Raw genomic sequence first — 17,679 nt, 5'->3', positions numbered from 1 at the left:
AATGTGTTAATCCACATAGACCCTCCTGCTTACCAAACCAGTGCCAGCCCCTTTTATATTTAATAATGTCCAGCATAATTTAACACACCTCCTTTTAAGCCCAGGTTATCAAGGCTCTGCCCCCCATCCTTGATTCACAAGTGAATGCAATGCCACATCAAGCAGGGAGAGGGGACCCCAGCACAGGTTTGGGCTTTAGGTATCATTTTAGATTTACCCTATTAGCTGTAGCTTATTTATATTATTTATATTCATTTTGAAGTTAAATTCAGGCTGGAGAATAATCTGCATGTTAGCAGACTATACTCGGTAGGTACTCAGAGATCTGAATACCTATAGAAAACTGTATTTGGGACATAGTCATAAACATAGTAACATCCCAGAAACCACTCCTAAGATGCTTATTTGGTCAGATGGCCTCTGTCAACATCCCTTTTGATACCAGAGAAAAAGGGAATGCCAGGACAGTTTGACAGCTCTTGTTTAACATCAAACCAAGTAACACCTGACTATACTTGTGAGAGCCACTGTACCATCTTTGCTTATTCATTAGACTCTGTGAACCAGGTCATTGTTATGTATTCTTCATTTTCAACTCCTTTTTTGTCTCTGTTGCATTATTGTCTCTATTTTTCTTTGTAATACTCTTTTTCTTTAAATATGCACTGTGTGCGGAGACACGGCTGTCAGGTCCCCATTCTTCCCTATGGGGGAATCGGATGGGAACGGACCGTCTGTCCATTCCATCCGTCTGGTTTTGATGGATCGGATCGGATGTCAGCGGACATGTCTCTGCTGACATCCGATGCCCCATAGAGATGCATGGGGCGTCCATTCAGATCCGCCAAAAAAACTGACAGGTGGATCTGAACGGACTCCCTGTGTGAAAGGGGCCTTAGACTTCTGAAATTCATCGTTGTTTTTGCACATCTTGGCGTTGCTAATTACAGGCGTTTTTTAGGCGTTTTTTCAGGCGTTTTTATGGGCGTTTTTGCAGGCGTTTTACAGGCGTTTTTTGTCCAGGCGTTTTTAGATTGAATAGAGACCAATGGAAAACTCCTGTAATCTGCCCAAAAAGAAGCTCATGTACTTTTTTGAGCGTTGGGCGTTTTGCTAACAGCGACAAAACGCTCAGATGTGAACAGGGGCCATTGAAATGAATAGGATTTGTCTTGTTGGGCATTTTGAGAGCTGATCCTAGAGCAGAAAAACTCCCCAAAAAATGCCCCAAAATGCCTACATGTGAACGGAGCCTAAAGTAAAGCAAAACAAACAAAACAAAACAAAATAGAAAGGTTTCATGCTTCAAAAGGAAAGAGAGAGAGGTTACATGTCTTCAGAGTCTAGGGTGTCCTTTTCTCATCTCTGACTGACCTCTAGATATAGTAGTCTTTTTATACTATATGTAAAGACGATATCAGCAAAAAGGATGTCCCAAGAAGGTAGTAATATTAAATATAAAAGTAACACCCACTATTGCGTATATGGTTTGAGTCTATAGTAAAACACATAACTCCATCCAACATACTGACATAAGGTTCAAAAATAAATATACATACTGTACATAGCAAAATGGCTTCTCTGTCCTTGAAAGAGACTTATGAATATAACCTTCAAAACTAACATCATTAGGGGGGCGTGGCGTACGGCGCTGGAGATGGCCGCATAGTCCTGCAGCTCCGTCGGCCACTCGAGACTACAGCCTTCACTGACACCACGGAACGACCCTCTCACCTCCATCTACCTCCTGGTAGTGTGCCGGATGGCGAAGGGCAAGAAGGGTGCCCACAAGTACGCTCGGATGGACGGATTTCTTATATCCAGCGCCGCCGGTCTCGAGCATCATGGCGCCGGTCCGCCTCAGCAACAAAGGCCTCCACGGGAGCGATCTCGCAGCCTGCCAGGGGATGGATCTCTGCCGCTCAGGCAAGTAGCAAATCCCGATAGCGGGAACTCCTCGGGCTCCTCTACCCCGCCATCCCCGACTTTCAATAGCCCTGCTAAACAAAAACCACGCCGGGGCCTCTCTCCCCCTGAGAGCTACGGAGGGGCACACATGGATATGTCTGCTGCTCCTGCTCAATCCCAGAACCAGCCTGCAGCTATGGCCGATCCCTTTGCGGCCTTCCCGGAGGGGGATCAGCAGGTGTCAGCTTCCCTGCTGAAGGACATGATGAGATCCCTGTGGACCTCCTTGCACGCCGACATGGTGCAGGGAATGTCCCAGACACGGCGTGAGGTCCGCCATCTTGGGGAGCGGGTGGATACTGTGGAGGCCTCCATGGAGAAGTGCTCACTTTCCCTTAACACCTTGGTGGCTGCCCATAATAACCATTCTGAGGGAATCTCCTGGCTGAAGGACAAAGTTGCGGACCTGGAGGACAGGTCTCGCAGGAACAACTTGAAGCTAAGGGGTGTCCCTGAATCTGTGCTTCCGCAAAACTTGGAAAAAATGGCCAAGACCCTTTTTATTGCATTGGTGCCGTCTCTCTCTGCAGCTGAGCTTGAGATAGACAGGATCCACAGGATACCCAAGCCCAGCTTTATTGCCCAGGATCTACCTCGGGATGTACTGCTTCGTGTCCATTTTTTTCAGACTAAAGATAAGGTGCTTATGGCATCCAGGAAGTTGCAGTCCCTGCCGGGAGAGTACCCTCAACTCCAGATCCTTCCCGACTTGTCCAGGCACACCCTGCAGAAGCGTAGGAACCTGGCTACGGTGACTAAGGCCCTCCGGAATCACCACATCCCACACAAGTGGAAGCATCCGGCTGTCCTGTCCATAACCCACAATGGGTCTACAGTTTCTATCTCTACCATGGAGGAAGGTCTGGCTCTGCTGCGACGGTGGAACATCATTCCGGAGTCGCCCCCTCGACCCTCTACGGCTCCCTCACCGACGCCCGTCCCCAGTGATTGGCAAGTAGCATCACGCAAACGTTCCAACTCAGCGCAACGTTCATTAGGAGGTGAGATTGTCTTCCCACAGTCTCCAATTTAGTCTCAGGCCTAGGATGACCCTAATCCTTCTGGCCCCTCGTTACCTGTTGCAGGCTCCTCCTGCTTTCAGACTTTTTTTTATGGTTCGGGCTCCGCCCGAGGCCCCTGTTCCTTTCCCTTCCTCCCCATGTTCCTGTTCCGACGTTGGATTGTTTTTTGCTTATTTGTTCACCTCGTTGACTCCAGTGCTCCTCATCATGCTGCACCCTGAATTCTGTTACTTTGCTTTCGTTCAGCTTGACCGTTCCCCCCTAAGCCACCCGCCATGACCATTAAAATGCTCTCTCTGAATGTCAACGGATTGAATCACCCTGTCAAACGCCACTCCTTGTGGACTGAACTGTGCACCAGTCGAGCTGATGTTGTTGCCCTACAGGAGACTCATTTTAAAGCCACCCAGCCGCCGCGATTCTCCCATAGGAACTTTCCACATCTTTTTCTTGCCAACGCTCCGGAGAAGAAGCGAGGAGTCTTGGTGGCAATCAGGGACACTGTGGCCTTTACCCTTAAGGACCAGACCTGCGACCCAGATGGCCGCTTCCTGATCCTGAAAGGGGACTTCAACTCTCTTCCTATGACTCTTGTGGTATTGTATGCTCCAAATAGCCATCAGAAAAGGTTTCTCTTGAGGCTGCTTCGGCAGGTGACTGCTAATGTGTATGGTAATCTGGTACTGTGTGGAGACTTTAATACGGTGGTCGACCCAGGGCTTGACACCTCGTTGCCCGCCCGGGGGCGACAATTTTCTTTACAATCCCTCCTCCACAGGGAACAACTCTACGATGTCTGGAGGTGCCAGCATGGCTCGGAAAGAGACTACTCCCACTACTCCTCCAGGCATCGTTCCTATGCACGTATTGACATGTTTTTGACGGATCTCCCTTTACTGGGTAAGGTCTCCTCCTCGGCTGTCAGAAGCATCACATGGTCTGACCATGCGGCTGTGGAGATGGTTCTGGAGGAGGGCGGACCCAGGGAACGGACTTCCATCTGGCGATGTGACACCAAGGTCCTCCAGGACACAAGGACAGGCAAGATTATAGGGAATCAATTGTTGGAGTACTTCCATATAAACGCTCCTTCGGTTTCGGATCCTTGGTCACTGTGGGGGGCGCATAAGGCTTTCATTCGTGGGGTGTGCATCCAGCAAATGGCCAGATTGCGCAGGGCTTACAACCGAAGGTTAACGGATCTCCTTGAGGAAATTAAGGAGTTGGAGACAATCCACAAACGAGCCCCTACCGACACAGTGACTAGGGATCTGACCCGTAAGCGTAAGTCCCTTAAATCCCACCTCCTGGAACGCTATGATCGCCACCTCAAAAGTCTTAGACTTCGCTACTATGCTCATGCTAACAGGGCGGGTAAGGTTCTGGCATCCCGGGTCAAACAACGGCGGGCGTTTGCCCGCATTTCCCACCTAACGCACCATGCCTCTAAAGCTAAACTCACGCACCCAAAAGACATCGCAAATGAGTTTGCGACGTTCTATGGCTCTCTTTACAACCTGTCCCAAGACCCCTCTACCACCCAACCCAGTGCTGAGGCCATCCAGAGCTTTCTGTCCAAGCTCTCTCTCCCCTCCCTATCTGAAACCCAACTCAGTACCCTGTCGGCTCCGATATCTGTATCGGAGGTGTCCAGGGTGATCCAATCCCTTCCTACTGGCAAGTCTCCGGGCCCGGATGGATTAGGCAACGACTACTATAGACTTCACAACCATACCCTCAGCCCATTCCTTGCTCGGGTCTTCAATAAGGCGATGTCGACATCCACCTTCCCTCGGGAAATGTTGGGTGCCTACATCACTACCATCCCCAAGCCTGGGAAGGATCCTAGCCTCCCAGCTAATTACAGGCCCATTTCCCTTCTGAATAGCGACACCAAAATATATGCTAAAATCTTGGCCGCCCGCTTACAGACAGTCCTCCCGCACCTAATCAAACATGATCAAATGGGGTTTATGCCAGGCAGACAGACGTCGGATGCCACTAGGCGTATTATTGACCTGGTGCATCTGGCCGAGAGTTCCCAAACCCCTTCTCTGCTCCTCACATTGGATGCAGAGAAGGCGTTTGATAGAGTGAATTGGCTCTATATGAGGATGACCTTAGAGAAGTTCGGCTTCTCGGGGGGCATCTTGTCTGCTCTGTTGGCTCTCTATTCATCCCCTTCGGCCCAGGTTCTCGCCTCGGGCGTTGCCTCGGCCCCGTTCGTCATCTCCAATGGTACCCGCCAGGGTTGTCCTCTCTCTCCAGCGATTTTCAATCTGATGATTGAACCGCTGGCGGAGGCCATTCGTTCTGACGACGGGGTCGAGGGGTTCCGAGTGGGAGACACCGTCCACAAGGTTAACCTGTTCGCGGATGATGTTGTAGTTGTCCTGACAAACCCGGTCCGGTCCCTACCGGCGGTACACAAGATACTACTGGCCTTTGGGGAGATTTCCTACCACAAGGTCAACGCATCTAAATCCCTAATACTCAACATGGGAATTGACCCGAAGGTAGCCGCCCTCCTTCAACTGAAATATCCCTACCCATGGACAGGGGAGCAAATCCCTTATCTGGGGGTGAGAGTTACCCCGAGTATAGCTAGACTCCTTCCTGCTAACCTAGACCCCTTGCTTAAGAAAATCAATAAAGAGATGGGGGACATGGCTAAGACTGACATTTCCTGGGGCGGTCGGATGGCCGCCTATAAGATGATGATCCTGCCACAAATACTCTATATCTTCAGGGCGATTCCCATCCCCTTCCCCAGGAAATACATGATTGTCCTGTCTTGTAGCTTACGCAACTTTATCTGGTACGGTAAGAGGGCCAGAGTCTCTACATCCCTGTTAATCCAGCCCAAGGCTTTGGGGGGCGCCAAACTCCCAGATCTCTCGACGTATTACTGGTCCACTAGATTGGACCAACTGAGGGCTTGGTTTGACCCTGGGAACTGCTTCCCTTGGAAGTCTCTGGAGGGTCACATGGCGCCTATCAAAGATCTTCGGTTGTTGCTCTTGAGTGACCTTTGGATACGATGGCCGCTATCTGGGCTCCCCCCGACGTTGCGGGAGGCCCTACTTTCTTGGAGGAGGTTGGGGGACGCATGCGTGGGCGAGGATGGGGTGGCTCCCCACTCCTCTTCCTCCTTGCCCGTGACTGTGTTATCCGCACATATAACCTCTCTGTCAGTGTCCAGTTTGTTGAACCTAGGCATCTCCGAACTTTCCCATTTTTACGCCGATGGTGACTTGTTGACCCCCCAGATGTTGATGCACCGCTTCAGAGTGCCCCCTTCCCTCTTTCTTACAGTTCTGCAGATATGTAGCTTCCTCAGGAAGTACCCCCTGCAGACCGTAAAAATACCTATGAAAGCATGGGCGTTTTACCACTCCTCACTAAAAAAGGCCAAGGGCATCTCTCTGTTTTATGATCTGCTCCTGCGCAGGCCGGACCCTCCGGTCTCCGTCTCTATGCGGAGATGGGAGAGAGATCTCGGTGTCACCGTCACCCTGGAACAATGGTCCAGGGCCCTCACCTCGACTTACCAATACTCCCACTGTACTTCGCATTGGGAGATGATGTTGAAAATTGTTAATAGGTGGTATTATACCCCACACAGACTGTCGAAAATCTTTCCATCTGTTCCTGATCTATGTTGGCGTGAATGTGGACATAGAGGGACGCTGGCACATGTTCTGTGGGAATGTCCCTCGTTGACAAGTTATTGGAATAGGATTTTTCGTTGTATAGCGGAATGTACGGGTATACTGGGACCCCCTAGGAAGGAACTAGCTCTGTTGAACGTGGGTATTGAGCTCTATCCCGCCCAATATAGACAGGTAGTTACCCATATCCTCCTAGCTTCCAGGGCTCTGATCCTACGCAGATGGCGTTCTTTGGAAGTCCCTAATTTCTCTGAAGTAGTATTGACTGTCAACAACAACTATATGTTAGAAAAAGCGTTGGCAGTGAACTCTCTTTCATATAACCACTTTCTGAAGGTGTGGCAGTGCTGGAGTTACTATCCCTGAATGTACTCTAGATGTATGGGGGGGATGCGGGGGCCTCCCCCATGGCAAGTATGTTCCCACGGGGGGCTGTGGGGGTGGCTCTTGCTCCTCCCTATTACGGGCTTTTTTTCCATATGGGATGTGTCTACCTAGTATGCTAATACTGGAGTCTCTCCTTTCTTTCTGTTTTTGTTATATTGCTGATGGTAATTTGTATTAGTCCTTATGTCGGATACCCTTCCCCTTCTCCCCCCCCCCTCCCCTTCCTCTTCCCCAATTACTGTTGCATTTTTTTGCTATTGCAATGTACCTGAATGCATTCTTTGTTTGTTGTTAAATTTCAATAAAAAAGAACATTTAAAAAAAAAAAAAAAAAAAAAACTAACATCATTACATTATGAAATTGATATATATTTCAGAGACTTATCATGTAAATCTCTAACAGGGGTGGTGGTTAATTGTTTAATTAACATAGCCCAGTGACAATCGCTCTCAGGATGCTGACACCTAGCTTGGGTCCCGCAAGATGGAAAATCTTTGTGCAGGGTGCAGCTGAGAGTGTCATTGTTAGATAAGTGACATTGTGGTGTGAGATTGGCCAGTCCTTTGTCCCGAGTTGGTGAGAAAGGCAGGGATCTGATACGCACATTCGTCACATATAGGTTTTGTTTGGAACCACGCTTTAGTACTTACCAAGCATGTAGATTTGTGTTTTGCTTGTGACATGTATTTTGTGAAGCATTTTTGAGCAATCTTTATAGGGTTAGCCCACAAATACATTTCAAGCCTCCTTAATTTTGTGTATATATTTCGGATATCATTTTTGTCATTGCAGTATTTACTTTTGTATGAACATTTTGAATACTTGAGTTTTTTGCCTGTGATCATAGTTATTACATTTTTGGATCAATTCACAAGTCCAGGTGTCTGTTATTTCTGGTGCCCAAATTGCCTTCATGCCCTAAAAAATATCTGTAGAAATGGACAGGAAGTGTAAAGAACGAATGTAACTATTGAACATATTTGATCAGTAGCAGACCACACTCACAGCTCACTCTCCCTCTTCTCTGATTCCCTCAGTCTCTCCACTGCTCTTCTTAAAGTGGTTGTAAACTTTAGCTAAAGAAACTGAGCAAAGCACATATATCTGTAGTGTTTAAGTATCACTCTTCAAAGCTCTAAGTGTCAGTTCTCTCTGATGCTTCATTCCTCTGTTATCAGAATGAGTCACTTCTGAGAAGTTTTCCCGACGACACATAACATAAATTTGTGTCGGGAGGGAGAGTTCAGCAAACAGCGTGTCTATTCAGAACAAAGTTCTTCTGCTGTATGGAGGGTAATGTGTGTCTTTCCTCCAATAAGCTCTTACACACTGTTACTGCAGCCTCTCTGCCCCCTCCTCTCTGATCCTGACAGATGAAAAAATATTTTTTTTGCCCTTTTGAAGGGGTGTAGGGAAGATAAGATTGCAGATAAATAAGTAAAACTTATATAGGAGGAATTGTTTAATCTCTGTGTATCATCTGAGGATGTTCACTTGGGTATATGTGAGAGTTTACAACCACTTTAAATTTTACTCCAGCCACACAGGCCAGGCTTTCACCTGCAGCTGTCCCATCCTCCCACCATCCACTGCTCTTCCTCCTCATGGCCCTTCCTTTCCAGGCTCCATGCCCAATCAAACATTTAAAGCAAGGGTGGGTAACCCTGGAGAGATGGAGATCTACCTGAAATATATCAAAGATCAGCAGGGTGCAGTATGCTCTTTTTTTTTTCTTTTTTTTTTTTATGGAAAAAACCCAGCAAGGCCTCAGTGAAAAGTTAGGAAGGTTTAACCACTTGCCGACCAGCTGCCGTAGTTTTACTCCGGAAAGTCGGCTCTATTACAGGAAATGACATATTTGTACGTTGCTTCATGAAACAGATAGTGGGGGCACGCGCGCGTGCCGATTGGCCAAAGGGGGAGCCAATCAGCGGGTCTGGCGGACGCGATGTCCTCCAGCCACCCGCGATCGCTCCCCATGAAGACAGAGTGGCGGTCTGCCTATGTAAACAAGGCAGACCGCTGTTCTGTCAGAGATGAACACAGGGATCCTGTGTTCCTCCTATTTAGGAACACAGGTCTCTGTGTTCATCCAGTCAGTACAACCCCCATATAGTTAGAAAGCACTCACTAGGAGCACACCTAACCCTTTGATCGCCCCTGGTGTTAACCCCTTCCCTGCCAGTGTCATTAGTACAGTAGCAGTGCATATGTGCATATTTTTAGCACTGGTTACTGTATCAGTGTCACTGGTCCCCTCAAAAGCGTCAGTTAGGTGTACGATCTGTCGCCCGCAATGTCCCAGTCGCTAATCTCCGCAATTACTAGTAAAAAATGAATAAATAAATAAAAAATATCTAAATCTATCCCCTAGTTTGTAGACACAATAACTTTTGCGCAAACCAATCAATATACACTTATTGTATTATTTTTTTTTTTTACCGAAAACATGTGGCAGAATACATATTGGCCTAAACTGATGAAAAAATGTGGTTTTTGATTTTTTTTTATAGCAGAAAGTAAAAAATATAGTTTTTTTTTTCAGAATCGCTCTTTTTTTATTTATAGCGCAAAAAAAAAAAAAAAAACGCAGAGATGATCAAATATCACCAAAATAAATCTCTATTTGTGGGAAAAAAAGGACATCAATTTTATTTTGGTACAGCATCACACGACCGTGCAGTTGTCAGTTAAAGTAATGCAGTGCTGTATCGCAAAAAATGGCCTGGTCATTAAGGGGGTAAAGACCTTTCGGTCCTTAAGTGGTTAAGGGGTCCAGAGGTTGGTAGTAAGTAACACAGAGTTTAGGGGTCAGAAGTAACGCACAGTTTAAAGGTCAGTTAAATGTAATGCAGAGGTCAGTAGCATGTATTGCATAATGAAGGGGTCAGTAGTAATGCAGTATGTTAGAATTTAGTCCCGCAGAGTTCAGTAGTTTGTAATGCAGGGGTCAGGGGTACGTAACATAGAGTTCAGAGGTCTTAAAGTATGTATTGCAAAGGTCAAGAGTATGTCACGTAGAAGTCAATAATATGTAATGCACAGTGTAGGGTCCCGGATTAAGTAATGCAGGATTCAAGGGTCAGTAGTACACATTTCAGAGTTTAGAGGTCAGAAGTAAAAACCTCAGAATGCAGGGGTCAGTAGTAAGTAACAGAGATCAGAGGTCAGTAGTCTGTAGCACAGAGTATTGGGCACAATAGTAACACAAAGTTCAGAGGTCAAGAGTAATGCAGAATGCAGGGGTCAATAGTATGTAACACACAGTTCAGACCAAAGAAATAACTAATACATAACCCCCCCACAAGTTAAAATGTCCCCACCCCTTAACCACTTAAGCCCCGGAGGATTTGGCTGCTAAAAGACCAGGGGGTATTTTGCGATTCGGCACTGCGTGACTTTAAGGGACAATTGCGCAGTCGTGCGACGCTGTACTTAAACGAATTTGACGTCCTTTTTTTCCCACAAACAGAGCTTTCTTTTGGTGGTATTTGATCACCTGTGCGATTTTTTGATCATGCGCTATAAACAAAAAAAGAGCGTCAATTTTGCAAAATTAACAATATTTTTCAAATTTTTTTATATGAAATTCCCCCCAAAAAATTTAAAAATCTAAATTTTTTAACATTTTCGGCCAATTTGTTTTATGCTACATATGTTTGGTAAAAAAAATCGCAAAAAGCTTATTTTGATTGGTTTGTGCAAAAGTTATCGCGTTTACTAACAAAGGGAAAGATTTTTGTCATTTTTGTTGTTTTTTTTTTAAAGCGTAATGGCGGCGATCTGCAATTTTTTTTGCGGTACTGCGACATTGTGGCGGACAGATCGGACCCTTGACTGACATTTTTGACACTTTTGGGGTTACCAGTGACATTTCTACAGTAATCAGTGCTATACATATGCACTGTTACTGTAAAAATACACTGGTAGTGAAGGGGTTAACTTTATCTGAGAGGGAGGGGCTGTGTGTGTCCCTAGGGGCGTGATTCTTACTGTGATTGGCTGTGGCTTGAGCTGTAGGAACAATGATCAACGGTCCTACATTGTAGAACCGTGTGATCAGTGTTTCTACACAGGGGAGAATGACAGGCGGCTTGTTTACATTAGCCGCCTGGCTTTCTCCCTCTCCTCCGACGATCGCCGAGTGACTGGCGGACATCGGGTCCGCCGGTCACACGCGCGGGGGGTCCGTGACCGCTCGGGAGCGGGAGCGTGCCTCCGGCGGCACGCGCTTGCTCCCCAGAGCCTCACAGGCTAGCGACGTAGACCTACGTCACTCTGCCTGTGAGGGGCTGACTGCCGCAGTATATATACTGTGAGCAGTCGGAAAGCGGTTAAGTATAAAAATCTAGTCCTCAAACTCCCCCCCCCCCCCCCAAAACATTTCAGATAGTTTTCGTGTAGCTAGACTAACATACCTGTCAGATCCGGACACATTTGGGTCACCAAACCTACCACACATCTTGCTGTTCATTACAGAGCGGTCTCAGTTGGCTGATCTATATGTGGCCATACCTAACTAAGATATTGTTGCGACACTCACACCACAAATAACAATCACTCCAATGGTGCGAGTACCACAACAGTGGAACTAGTAAATGGCGGACTGAAAGGACTCCGGCAAGCAAAGCTTAGTAGATCCAGTCTCTCAGATGTCCGATGTTTCAAACTTCACATGTCTCTCATTCACAAGCCAGGCCAAAATCTGTCAACATTTCACATAACTTCTGACTTAAAGTATAATTAAAGGCAAAAATGTTTTTTCTAGTTTTGGATAGAGTGGAGGGGGATTAGAACACCTGTCATTTTCCATTATTGTCTTTGTCCCCATTAAGTAGATTCACCCTCCTTATTTGTCCTGTTTACCATGATCATTGAAAGTGAAAGTAAAAGAAAATCCCACATTTTGGGTTGTCATCAGAAAAGGAAAAGAGGGGAAACCTTCTAGTGGGAACACTAGTTCTGGTGACCTGGGGGCCCCTAAGGAATTGACTTCATTTGTAAGGGTTTCCTTTCACTTCCTGTTTGGCTTTGGGACAGGAAGTAAAGGGAAATCTCTGCAATAGGACACAGATAGCAAAAAAAAAAAAAAAAAAACTGACAGGGGTTATAACTCTCCCTTGCTCTATTCAAAACGAAAAAAAAAATATAGGTTTTGCCTATAGTTCCACTTTAAGCTGGGTACACACTATGAGAAAATCAGAAGAAAAATTCTGTACGGGGCACGATTGTTCGATTTTCATATAATGTGTACCCAACCTTTGACATTTGACTTAGACATCGCAAACAAAAAATTCTGAAGGGACAAACTCCACAATTTTTCTCGTATGTGAACGGAATGAACGATTTTTAGCTTAATATTAACTTTTTTCCTATGGCTTTCGTATTAGAAAAATCATACACGAAAGACTGCTCATGGCCAGAAACTATAAACAACAAAAAAAAGCCTTTTTAATGTACAATAATTTTTGTACATTATTTGCTTCCTGGGTTCTGACTTGCTGTGAAACATCGAGAAAAACTGGATGACTGTTCGTCTGATTTTTTTATAGTGTGTCTATAACATGTCTGAACATTAAATTGATGCAAACCTGTTGCTGAAGCAGTAGCATTATATTATGTGACCAGTTAGCTACAATAAACACATATCTGTATATGCAGAAGTTTCTAAATATGGCATGTTTTTGTCTATAATTTCCCGCATCTTTGTTGGAAATATACTGTAACTTCGGCAACTCCAAAATGTCCCCCTGGAATTTGAGAAGTTAACCCTTCTTCAGTTTTTCCTGCTGGTTGTCTCCCATCCAACAAAATCCCCATTCATGACTCTATATGTTATCTGAGCCGGTCCTTGCTCCAGAACTGTATAGCTCTGCATATGCTTACGTATGCGTATCCTGCCTCAATCCGTCTAATGTTTAACCCTTTAGTTTCACAGGCATGATCAATATGGTTAAACAACAAATAAACGGCATTCAAGTGTTAGATAGCGCTTGCAATATAACACAAATTATATATATATATATATATATATATATATATATATATATATATATATATATATATATGATAATAAAGTGCTCAATCCATAATATAATTATCAAAAAAGGTGTATGAATCAAACTATCAAAACCTCTGGCTCAAAATACTTCACACACTAGCAGCGCTAAAGTCCACATGAGATGAACTTATATCGTAAATGTCAGGGAAAGTCCATGCATAAAGTCCCAAATGTAATCAGAGTCTGAAGATGGTGAATTCTTGCAGGAAACCAGAAAGACCTCCACCACACCGCTGTGTGCACCCGTAAGTGGGAACACTTACCAGATAGAATCTGTATATGCGCCAAACATAACAGTCAGTGGGACCACCTAGTCTCCTCCAGACACCCGATACTGGTCAGCACTTCAATCAGATAACCTTACGATATCAGACCGATGATCGCCTCACCAACATGAAGACAGTTTGCATGTAGAATAACAAAGCAACATAGCGTAATCCAGCAAAATGCGCTTTTTATTCCCAAAACATAAATCCCTCAACCATTGCACTTACAGACAAAATAAAATAAACAGCATGTTAATATAGGAAATGCCGACAGTCCTACCGCCGTTCCCCGTCCTGTTCGCCCGCCGCTCGGTACCTAGCTGCGAGCCTCGAGGAGTCGGCGTCTGACGAGGGCTTCCTGCGTGATTGCGTGACCACGCGCTGACGCGTTTCGTCAGCAAGTGACTTCAACCGAGGGCGTGGTCACGCGGCAAAGTCACTAGTATTTAACTGCATTGGAGTGGGCGGCAACGGCAATTGACCGATCACATGGGCCAGTTGCCTCCCTCTTACTTCCGCCCTCTCCTCAGCACTATTCATGTATGCTGCACTTCCGCCCACACTTGGCATCACCGCTTTCACTGCCCGGATCACGATCTGTTCACACACATAGACCAAAATATCCGGCTCAAGATCATTGGCGGATCATGTAGCCAGTACTTTAACAGTATTGTTTAAGTACTTAATGACTTAAGTACTCTAATTTGGCTAACTTTATAAAGTGCAAATGCTGTGCATACATATTATTATTACATCATAAATTTATAAAATCACACTAAATGAATCACACATAATTCATATAATCATATTAAAACCACCAATAAAACCCTATATACATAGACTAAAATGGCAGCAGGGTGATTATGTACCCCTAAAATTACATATAGATTACATCAAATCAAGGTGTAGGTATAGAATCAGCAAATAATATAATTATGTCTGTATGTGCTATTCCACAAATAAAAAATGTTATATGTACTACCACAAATAATAAAAAATAATTAATTACACAGTTCAAAGAAGAGTGAAGGTAATGCTTGTATCTTGGCACCAGAAATCACCCTGTAGTGTGCTGTGTCATCAAGTGCTTATGTAACACCCTCATAGGTAGGTGCTAGGTAAAACATATATGTGACTCTGTTCTGCTTATCAGGAGGGTCTGATCTGTCAGTTAGCCTGTCACATGTTTCCAGGTGTGTTCTGTTGAGTCTGGGGAGTCTCCCCACTGTATCCAATGAGGGACCTTGTTGGACAGCAGAGGAAACCTAGCCTATAGCACACCAGAGTTTATGACTGTCCCAGTGGGTGGGCATTGCTGCAATGCATCCTGGGATTGGGAATAAATCTGTAGGGAGCATGTGACAGAGGTCTTTGGGCAGGAATCCAGGTCCTAGGAGGAGGGTGACGGCTGTCTCTCCTCCTGTTGCTGAGGAAGGTGGTCCAGGCAGTCGGCCTAGGGACCAGGGGATGAGCTGTGCTGTAGAGGATCCAGTGTGTGCTGACCAAGTGGAGCTGTGGGGCAGGATTCTTCTGGAAAACAGTATCGTGAGTACCTAAGCATCTGCCCAGGGATCTGCCTAAGAGAGGGGACCATTCCAGAAAGGTCAGGGGGATCCAAGAGCCAGCTAACCCGGAGTGATACTGTAAAAGGGACTGCCAAGTGTTAGGCCCTGAAGATTAGGGGGTAAATGGGGGGGGGGGGCAGAAAAGGCCCTGAAGTTGCTCAGCAGAAGTACGGTCTACTTTTGAGGGCAGTTATCTCAGGAAAGGAGTGCCTTAGAAAGCTAAAGGACTCTTTCACAGTCAAAAGGCAAAGCAAATTAAAGCGGAGTTCCACCCAAAAGTGGAACTTCCGCTTTAGGGAGTCCTGACCCCCGGACATGCCACATTTGGCATGTCATTTTTTGGGGGGGGGGGGGGAGCGGGTACCTAGTTTTGACAGGTACCCGCTCCCACTTCCGCTCGGAGCGCCGCGGCGCTCTGAGCGGAAGTTCTCCTCTCCCCCTCCCTCCCTGCAATCTTCTGGGACACGTCAGAGGTCCCAGAAGATTGCCGGCCAATCACGGCGCGCAGCGCGACTCGCGCATGCGCAGTGGGTACCCGGCTGTGAAGCCGCAAACTGTAACAGCCGGGTGCCCACAGCAGTGATGCCGGCGCCAAGGGAGAGGATCGAGGCTTCCGGCGGCCGCATCGCTGGACCGTTGGACAGGTGAGTAAATGGCTGGAACTCCGCTTTAAGCGGCCTAGCCGTGACTAGCTCAACTTAGTATTAATCAGCATTTAACCAGCGTTAAACAGCATTTATCAGATCGTCCCTGCTTATTGTGCATAGTTTAGTTCTGTTGGAGTATCCCACTCATTCCTTCTCCTATCCAAGTTCATAATAAATCATAAAAACCAAAGAAACTGGACTGGTCCTTGTCTGAGGTAAAAACACTTGGAAACATGTCTGAATGTTCTACTGTTGCTAATGGTAACCCAGGGGAACCCATCACCAGCAGCTCCCTTGGGAGTAGTGCTACACTTATATAAATCAATTGGCACTCACCAGATGGTATTGACCTCCTTGTACAACAAGAGAAGTCATCCACACTTTGTGGTCACTCAGGAACCAGATCAAACCACTGTATTGATGCCTGAGGTGGGTGTCCTCCCCTCTTTTGCAAGCGGACCAGTTTTCCATAGACTCAAATGACAGGCACCAGACGATTAAAAAAGATAGTAGACGGATCCTCCTATTGTGTGTAAAACCGTTGTTTTATTTGTACAAAAAATCATATAAAAGCTGATATGTAAAACAATATGCAGTGTAGCTATTGCCTGATGTGCCCGGTCCAACTGGGAAGCAATTTGCGTGCATTCCACTAGGACCGGAAGTGACGCACTAGGCATTCCGCTTAAAGCATTTTGTCATCAGGTGACGTCTTCAGAAGCAGGAAGTCATGGTGCATGACTTCACCCAATCATACTTTTAAAATGTGTAGTGCTGGACAATTAGGGTGTGCAACACTTTGCTTTTAAATCCTAGAATTGGACCTTAGATGAATGGGGGGTAAAGGGGGTGCCAGAAAGAATAGATAGAATAGATAGGTTCGCCTAGTAGAATAGATAGGTGGTGTCCCTTAAAACGCTGAATCATATCTATGTGATCTCTAGTGGGCAAAGGATTAAATGCAAGCCAAAAACATAGTTATTGCCTTGGCAAAACCAATATTACTAAGGAATGTATTAATTATAGTGGAATGTAAGATAGAATTAATACTAAAATTTTGTATTTATATAAACAAAATTATAGAATAAAAAAAAAAATATTTACATACAAAAAAATAAAAAATAGAAAAAAGTAATGACTCCAAAATGATCAACTCATACAAAATCACACATTAAATATTAGAGATAAAAAAGTTTCTCCATCTACTTTAAACCCGGATGGTTTGAATGTGGACATGGATATAAACTGTTTTATCTCTTATTTAGTCCCCTCCATAGCATTTCCATAGATCTCTAGTTCTCTGGTGTAGTGACCATACCACTATTCCACTCTGGTATCTCTCTAATATGTACAGCTTCTAGTACCCCAAGCTTAGGAATAGTAATCACCTGGGACTCCACTGACAATATTTGAAATACAGTGTCATTTTTAATACATTGGCAGTGGGTATACATAGCCAGTTCCGGGGCTTAAAATAGTAATGTCTTCTCATAAAGGGCCTTTTAGTTTTAATCAAAAATACAACTTCTACTTGCACTATAGGTTTATATAGACAGTATCCACATGGCTTAGAAGACAGGATTTCCATAAAAACACCCCTTTCTCTGGATCCCTAAATTACTTTAAGTTGAACCATCCAACCAGCAGGTGATTACTTACATCAACTGTGGCAGTTTTAGGCATTGTCTACAGCCAGGTTACTAAATATATGGGCTGCCTATACTTAAATAGGAAAACAACAAGAGAAGGGTGCACCGACCTTGTGCATTACCACTTAAAAGTTTATTAAAATCAAAGAAGGGTAGCGTACAATATACTCACAAACGTAGCATATGAACAAGCATATAGGAAATGGGAACCGCTCGCTTCCAGGACACTTCTCTACTGCTGGATAGCGTGATGGCGTCCTCAAAACCTGATGTGGCTTACGTGTTTCGAGGGAGGACCCTCTTCCTCAGAGCCAAAATCGCCACTCCTCAGAGCCAAAATCGTGGCGATTTTGGCTCTGAGGAAGAGCAGTAGAGAAGTGTCCTGGAAGCGAGTGGTGCCCATTTCCTATATGCTTGTTCATATGCTACATATGCTACGTTT

The 17,679-nt window shown here is 45.3% G+C and overlaps 1 protein-coding gene across 1 annotated transcript in view; it reads left to right on the top strand.

Annotated features, from left to right (window-relative positions):
- Window positions 1-17,679, top strand: part of ANTXRL (ANTXR like) — a 237,486-nt gene that overhangs the window by 180,448 nt on the left and 39,359 nt on the right. The gene's annotated exons all lie outside the window — the stretch shown is intronic.

Source organism: Pelophylax lessonae (genome assembly GCF_965119305.1).
Source record: "Pelophylax lessonae genome assembly, chromosome: 9".
In the NCBI taxonomy this organism is placed as follows: domain Eukaryota; kingdom Metazoa; phylum Chordata; class Amphibia; order Anura; family Ranidae; genus Pelophylax; species Pelophylax lessonae.
The sequence above is the reverse complement of the archived record's forward strand: the minus strand, read 5'-3'. Positions and strand labels throughout refer to the sequence as shown.